At 53.5% G+C, this 8,072-nt stretch overlaps 1 protein-coding gene across 1 annotated transcript in view; it reads left to right on the forward strand.

Annotated features, from left to right (window-relative positions):
• The window catches only part of LOC129678729 (ubiquitin-associated domain-containing protein 2-like), a 37,195-nt gene that overhangs the window by 24,702 nt on the left and 4,421 nt on the right, over positions 1 to 8,072 (forward strand). The window lies entirely within an intron of this gene.

Here is an 8,072-nt window from a genome sequence, read left to right on the forward strand (position 1 = left end):
TGTGTGTGTGATGATTCTCTGTGTGTGTGTGTGGTGGTGGTTCTGTGTGTGTATGTATGTGTGGTGATTGTGTGTGTATGTGTGGTGGTTTGTGTGCCTCTGTGTGTGTGTACGTGTGCCTCTGGCCCCAGTGAGGTCGGAGTCCAGCGTGTCAGGGAGGAAAGGCAGCAGAAGCAGAAAGGTGTGTGCTCACATTTTTAGACACAAGCACAAAGCAGAGAGGATGGACGGGAGTAGATGAGGCTTCTGATCTCATGTCCCACCCTCTTGGCGGCTTCCAGACTGCACCCCTAGACCTCGCCAGACAGTGTCACCAGCTGGGGACCAAGGAGCTCAGATGCTTGAGACTGACAGACGTTTCTAGTTCAGACCACCATGCTGGTGTAAACGTAGAACACATGGAAGAAAATGTGTTTCCACATAGTTAAAAAGGACAGGGTCTTCCTAAAAACCCACCATAAGAAACATTAATTCAAGGAAAAGTCACTAATGTATGAAGACTTGGTCTCTTTCTGCCCTCTCAAACCATCTCCCTATCAATAAGGTTCTTACTCATTACACAGGAAATAATAATCACACAATAAAGAAGTTGGGCACTGCCCAGTTATCAACGTAACATCCCAACAGTGAGCAAAGCACTGTGTTTGTACACTAAAGGGACTGAACATACCAGAACTTTGCTCAACCTGAGGGAACTCTGTGAAGGGCCTAGCCTTTACTCTTTATAAATAAGACAACTACAGGTGACAGGGGCCGAGGAAGGCGCCCCCATAGCTGGAGCCAGAGCCTGACTGGGCACTTTGGGAAAGCTTTCGAGGTGGCAGCCATTTGTTAATGGCTGCTTGAGGCCGGAGGAGAGTGTGGTGTCAGACCCCAGCTTTGCGGGAGATGATGAAGCCGCTTGACAAAACCTTGGCTGCTGACCCTGGGTGAAGAGTCTTGGGGTTCTTAGGGATCTCCTGAAGCTTCGAGTTTGAAATTATTTCAAATGAGAAAAACGTTGTGTTAAAGTCAGAGTCGGGTGTGGTGGTGCACACTTTTAGCCCCAGCATTTAGGGAGGCAGAGGCGGGAGGCCTGCGGTGAGTCTGAGGCCAGCCTGGTCTGTGGTCCAGAGCATCGCACTGGTGATGTTTGCTTCCACAGCAGTTTCCACACTCACGCCCCTGCTGTCCTGATGTCAGCTAACAGCTCTCCGTCAGCCCCTCTGCCTGGCAACCCCTTCCTCAGGCTCGTGTTCACGAACAATTAGGTTTTGGCAGCAGCAGGCCAGACTGCGGCCAGAGTCCTTTTCTATTTGCTTGTTTTGCCTTTTAGACAGGGCTTCGCTTGATGAAGGCTTGCTGCCTTTGTCAAAAATTCCCTAGGCAGACATCCCAGGGAGGAGGAAGAAAAGCCTAAACAGCGTGGTGCTTATTAGATCCTTGCAATGACAGATTAGAAAATAAGATGACAGTCATCCATCTTGGTGGAAAGAAACACTGGCATTGTCACCTGACTGCTCCTGTGACCCAGCTGTGAGTTCTTCCTGGGCTACCTCCAGCATGGGAGGTGTTTACAGGTGAGGTAGCTCTTGCTCTCAGCCGTTTGAGGTGAGGGGAAGATGTCAGAGGAAGAGGAGGAGGCTGTGAACGTGTCAGTCTGTAGGGTTTTCTCTTAATGAGTCACTTCTCAGTCCTCCTGGAGTGACAGGGAGGTCGACACGCTTTAAAAGAGCTGCTGAGTCCTCCCGGCTGTGCTGTGAGGTCCTCTCTCCTTCCACCCTCCCCACCCTCCTTCTCTGAGTTCCTGATGAGGGGTGTGACAGCAGGCTTCTCACAGTGTTTGTGGTACAAGCTCCCGGCACGCTGTTACACACCAGTGAGGAGGCGTTGGCTGGCCGTGGTGGTGCACACCTTCAGCCCCAGCACTGGCAGATCTCTGTGAGTTTGAGCTAGGTCTACACGGCAGGTCCCAGGATAGCCTGGGGCTACCCCTGTCTTTAAAGGGGGGGAGGGGTGCAGTCTAGAGGCTTACAGATGTTCAGAAAGTTGTAATCGATGGTTGAGCCCAGGTAGCTTCTTAATACTCGCCATCATCAGACGTGTTGACTTATTTAAACACTGAACTTTTCATCCTTAAGTTTTTGTTTGTTTTGTTTGTTCGAGACAGAGTTTCTCTGTGTAGCCCTGGCTGTCCTGAAACTTGCTCTGTAGTCCAGGCTGGCCTCGAACTCACTGAGATCTGCCTACCTCTGCCTCCCAAGTGCTGGGATTAAAGGCCTGTGCCACCACCTCCCAAACTTATCTTCAGTTTCTCAGTTAAATACTTGGGTGTTTGTGAGCGTCAGGGTCCCGCTGTTTGCGGTGTTTGTAAACATGTTTGCAGTGCTCGTGAGAGCAGAGCCTGGAGCGTGCTGTGAGCACTGTGCACCTCGCTGTGTCCTCAGCCCAAGTCGTTCTAGCGATGTGCCTGTGTGTGAGTGTGCGCTTGTGAGCGTTGGGTCTGCAGAAACCAGCGGTGGCTGTTGGCCAGAGTGTGCTTCTGGGTGCTGGGAAGCACGCTTCAGTCCCTGTGAGGGCGGTACGCTCCAGCCCTCAGCCTTCTTCTGACCCTTGTCTTTATACAGGAAAGAAACAGTAGCTTTCTAAATCCAGAAAAAAATATTTTTAAGTTTTTCTACTATTCACATGTAGTGTAGGAATTTTAGAGAGCGTTCTACAAGAAAACCTAGTCCATGGGAACGGTGTCCCAGGGCTTCAGAAGCGGGTAGTCAAAGAGAAAGTCCACGTGGCCAGCACCTTGCCACAAGCTGGTGTGCCGCACACGTGCGCTTTGAGAACCCACCCTTCCTTCAGCGCGTGAGCCACGCACCTCTGCTGGCTCATCGCCCGCTGGAGGTGGCATCCCAGCTCCTCTTTCTGTTCCCGGGAAGAGCATCCATGGAGGGAGCTGGGGTGAGGCTGGAGCGTACGTCCCGGGTCATCTAAAGGTGACCCGAGAAGCCCAGGGGCAGGACAGCTGCCTTTCTGGAGACACGCCAAGGAGCCCAGGCAAGTCGCACAGGAAGTCGCTCTGCTTCCCGGAAGTGCTCCAGGCTGTTGGTAGACATTGTCCAGAAAAAAGCCAAAAGTGACAAGGCCGCAATAGGGAAGTGAGCATTCTAGAGCAGGAGGGAGAAAAAAGAAGGCTGCAGCCTGCAGAAGGCCTAGCTCCTTCCTGCTCTGAGGACAGCCGCACCCAAGTCATGTCCACAGACACTGGCTTGTCTGTTGCAGGCCGGCCGTGGGTACACGATCGTGAGAAGGAGGGGTGTGACAGCAGCTGCAGGCTGAAAGCCCGGGAGCTCCCTCGGTGGGGGAAAAGGGTGGAGTGAGGAAGCCAGGGTCTTTCACACAGAGCTCACCGAAGCACAGTCTGTCAGATAACCTCACTTCGGTAGCCAGGTGTGCTACAGCGTCTGCCTGCAGAGTCGCTTCCTCTCCTCTCCCCTTCCCCACACTGTCCTCTTTTCAGTGGTTCCTAGTTATCCTCGACAACTTCATTCAGGTACATGAAGTGTTTCGATCACCCCAACTTCCTTCTTTTCCCTCTCCCACTCTTGGGGGTTGTCTTTTTCACTGGTCCCCCGAGAGTGATGAAGGCTGCCTGCATTATCGTGGGGTGGGGTTGTTTTCCGGGCCTGGCTACACCACCCCCACCCCGAGAAGTGGCTCTCTTCCCTACAGCCCCACCTGGCAGCAGCGGGAGCAGGGTCTGTGCGCTCCCCGCTCCTGGGTGCAGAGCTGGCGGTGCTGCTGTGGGGCGCTGTGGCGGGTCAGCACTCCTGGAGACGCCCCTGCTCCCTTAGACGCCCAGGTGGGAGAGAGAGCCGACTCCTACTCCACACAAACACCGTGCCCTACACACAAACAAATGCAATCTCAGACCACAAATAAGATTTTAATTGACAAATAATGGAATTTGGTCCAATTTACTTCTGATTTTTTGTTTGTTTTTGTAAACTAAAGGGAAAAAAAATCAAACCCGACCCTTGTGCCCTCCCTAAACATAGAAGGAAGCCCCTCAGGTGGCACCGTGCCGAAACCAGAGCTGGCAAAAGGTGGACTGCACTTTCTCTCCTAGCATTTCTGACTTCATGTAATCAGCCTGCCCAGCCCTAACGGCCCTGCCGTGTGCCAAAGACAAGGGGCCCTGGCAAGGCTGTGGAAAGCAGAGGCCCCTGGAGACCAGGCGTGCAAGAAGGCCGGGGTAGAAGAAAAGCACTGCATTTCCCAGGGAGTGCCCGGTGGCGGGGGGGGGGGGGGCGCTAATGGTCAGGCAGCTGTGCTATTGGAAGGGAGAGCCCTGGCCTGCCCTCACACTTGTACATTTGGCCAGCACAGGGGCAGCCCAGCTGCGCCTGGGCGGGGCCCCCTTCCGGTGGGCATCTTGATCGAGAAGCGTCGGAATTTGGGAAGTTAAAAACCAAGACACTGTTTGTTTTTGACACTCTGAGCTAAAGGGAAGTTAAGGCAAACCACACTCTGTTGAGCAAAGCTAGCAGCTGTCACTGACGTGTGAGCTGCTGGAAGGGGTGTCCCGTTTGCCGTGTCGCTCTGACGAGGTGGAAAGCTGAATGGAAGTGTGCAGGTTGTTGGAGAAAAGTGTTTAAGAATGAGGAGAGCTGGGAAGAGCATCTCTGTGTCAGTGTCCTCCCTCGCCATGTAGTCGTGAGGGAAAGGGCAGTCCACCTGCCAGCTGACGGTGACGGCTCTGTTGGTGGCTGCGGTTCCCTTCTCAGGTCAGCAGCCATGAGGCTTCCTCGAGTCACAGGAGGCTGCGTAAGGCCGCCCACGCCTGTGCTGGGCCGTGATGAAAGGCTGACGGCTCACGGTCTGCTCCTGTGGTGGGGGACTGCACGCCAGCACACTCCAGGAGGGGAAGAGGGAGGCTCCCTAGTGACCTGTGGATTCTGCCGGGTCTTCACCCCAGTCCCAGGAACAAGTGCTGCATGTTCCAGTTGGGGAACTTCGATGGCTGTGAGTAGATAGTTAGGAAAGGTTGCGAAGGAGCTGGTGTTATCCCCTGCCCTTTGGGGCTGAGGATCGGTGCAAGTGTGAGCCATTACACTACATTAACACCAGCCAGGGCTGTGGGACAAAACCTTATCTCGAAAAGACGAGCCTGGTCTACAAAGCAAGTCCTGGACAGCCAAGGCGACACAGAGAAACCCTAACTTGAAAAACCAAGGAAAAAAGAAGAGCAGAGTCGCCTTGTTGGACAGTGGTCCCCATGGTTGGATTCTGAACAAAGCTGAGCAGAAGGGTGGGTTAGAGTCTGGGCTAGAGCCTCACTGCATGCCCAGACGATGGTCCCTGGGGCTTTTAGACGGTGGGCTGAGGACGGCAAGGACTGAAGGGAAAGCTCTTCAGCACGCTCCCGTGAGGGGCTTCCTGCATTTGCCCTGCAGGTTGCCATCAGCCCGGCTCTGGTGGGGCTGGGCTTAGCTGGTGGCCTGCTGGCGGCTCTGCCTCAGGTGGAAGAGGTGCCCCCGTAGTGCGTGCTTGGAAGGTCTCTGGTGTCTTATGTCTCTGTCTTGTCCATCACTGGGCCTGACCACTTCACTGCAGTCCTCATCTGACCTGCCCTGGGCCTCTGTGTGTGTCAGGCTCTCTTTTTGGTGGTGAGAGATTGGCCCAGACATTGATGAGGTCATCAGCTGTCGGCAAACAAGACAGCTGGTGGGTTTCCAGCCATCACCCTTACCACAGCTCCACAGGTGGGTCCTTGACAGCCTGAGGAGCCTGTAGCGGGCTAGTCAGCAGTGAAAACACACTTACCTTCTCAGCCCTGAGAACACAGACACGCAGGCCAGCTCCGGCCAGTGGCATGTGTTGGCTGACCAGAGCGAGCACCACGATTGGTTCACCTTCAGCAGGAGAAGACTCCTCAGCAAAGACCCATGCAAGCCTGGCTCTGTGGGCACACCAGCATCGGCGGGCACACGGTCCTTTCCATCTGAGGAGTGCGCGCAGGAGATTGCACACAAAGAAGGCTTCCACGCTCGTGCCAGACATCCTCACAGGGCAGCTTGGCTGTTCCAAACCCCAGGGCCCGGGGCTGTGTCACCTGCTGTTGTGCATGGCATGCCTAGCATCCAAGTCTTTGGGTTGCCACGAGCATCCCTAGTGCCCCGAAAGCTCCAGTACCAGGTCGTGACTAACCAGCCCCTGAGATGCTGCCGGTCACTGGGAAAGATTGGTTGTCAGTGGCCTTGGGAATGTGCTCACAAGCAGCCCAGTGGAACCATGGAACTGCTGACTGTGCATGTCAGAACAAGCAACCTCAGAGAACACCTAAGATGTCATTGGAACCCAGGGATGAAAATAACCAGCCAGATTCTCACATCAGGCTCTTTCCTCCTTATGACTGTGTCCTTATGCCCCCTTGCCCCTAGACACTAAAGGCCCAGATGAAAGGAGAACATGAATTCAGAAAATGGAATGGCAAATTTGATGTTTTTTCATCTGACAGTGTAAACCTGATTAGTACCAGGTGACTTGTAAATGTGAGAAAATCTTTTTGGCCCGAGGATACCAAAGTCACCTTGTTGACATAGCTGTCACCAAATTTACATGTCACCTCACTGTAGAGACGGAGCACCGGGCTGTGGGAAGGATAACAGGGGCGAAATGATGGGACAGATGACGTGGGATCTGGCTATCCACTGGACAGAGAGAAGGCTGTTCTGGCTCGGGGTGCTGTCGTGGCCCTGCCTGCTTAGACACTGCCATAGTCAGGATGACGTTGGGAGGTCTGCTAAGCATTCCTAGGACATACGGGTGTGCGGGGGACAGATGGCCACGATTAGAAGCAGCTTGTTTGGGTTGGGAAAGTAGGCAGAGAGACACACCGTTCTCCTGCTAAGGTGGCCAGCCAGCTCACACGCCATAGCTCTCTACCTAAGTGTGTGTGCATTTGTACAGCATCTGTGCAAACATACAACACACGCGCTGGGTAGCACATCCTTGGAGTTGCGTGCCATGTTCTCAGCTGACACAGAATGAGAGAGCCTGGGCGCAGGTCACGGGTTTCTGAGACCTCGTGTTCTGCTTTAATATAAGATTCCAGTGCACGCTCATGTAAAAGCTCCGGTGCCTAGCCGGTGACACTGCTTGTACGTCCTAGAAGTTTCAGGAAGCTGGAGCTGACTGGAAGGAGGAAGTCCTGGGAGAGCAGGCCCTGGGCTCTTGTCCCTGGTGCCTCCTGCCAGCCACACGGCACCATTGTGATGTTGTGCCCAAGAACATGGGACAAAGTGGCCATGGCTGAACCTGACCTTCTCCATGCTGTTTCTGTCTGATCTGCACACAGCTGCACTGAGAATACTGCCGCCAGTGTAACTAATTCCTGAGTGGGGTTGGGTTGAAGAGTGGGCTAGAGAAAGCTTCAGAAAAGCTTCTGCAAGTAGAGCTTCCTGGGTGGCTGTGGGAGTGCAGGCCAGGACGCCAGGGGGACACGGCGCAGGCCAGGGGGACACAGCAGCCTGGCTGTGAGGCTCCTGTTGGGAGTGGGCTACAGGAAATTTTGTTCCATTTTGGCAAAGAACTTGTCAGCATTTTCCAAGCCTGAGACCCAGAAGTAAGTTTAAAAGTAACTAGTTAATTTGGTGTTGGAAATTTCAATGTAGCATGGCTCCTAGGCCGAAACAGGGCTTTTCTGCCTGCTCTAGATCACATTTGCAGTGAAACAGGAGCAAAAGGCTGAGCAGGATTTGAAAACTCTGCAATCTGGCCTAAACAGCAGTGTAGAAAGGTGTAGACATTAAGGGTGCAGTTGTTAAAGAAATGAGTGGCACTTTCAAAGAAGCTGAGCAGAGTTCTCTAGAGGAGCAGAATCTATAAAATAGTGTATGTACCTGGGTGTCATAGGCATACATATAAATATTAATGAGGGGGATTTGTTAGCAGGCTGTGGCTCCACTGATTTAACACATCCATCAATGGCTGACTACCAGCAGAAGGTTCGAGAGTCCGTAGTTGTTCATTCAGCGGTACTGGGTGCCCCAGCTGCTCTCCCTCGGCTGCTCTGCTCTCCCTCAGCTGCTCTCCCT

Source organism: Psammomys obesus, unplaced genomic scaffold (genome assembly GCF_907164565.1).
Source record: "Psammomys obesus unplaced genomic scaffold, mPsaObe1.curated_primary_1811, whole genome shotgun sequence".
NCBI lineage: Eukaryota > Metazoa > Chordata > Mammalia > Rodentia > Muridae > Psammomys > Psammomys obesus.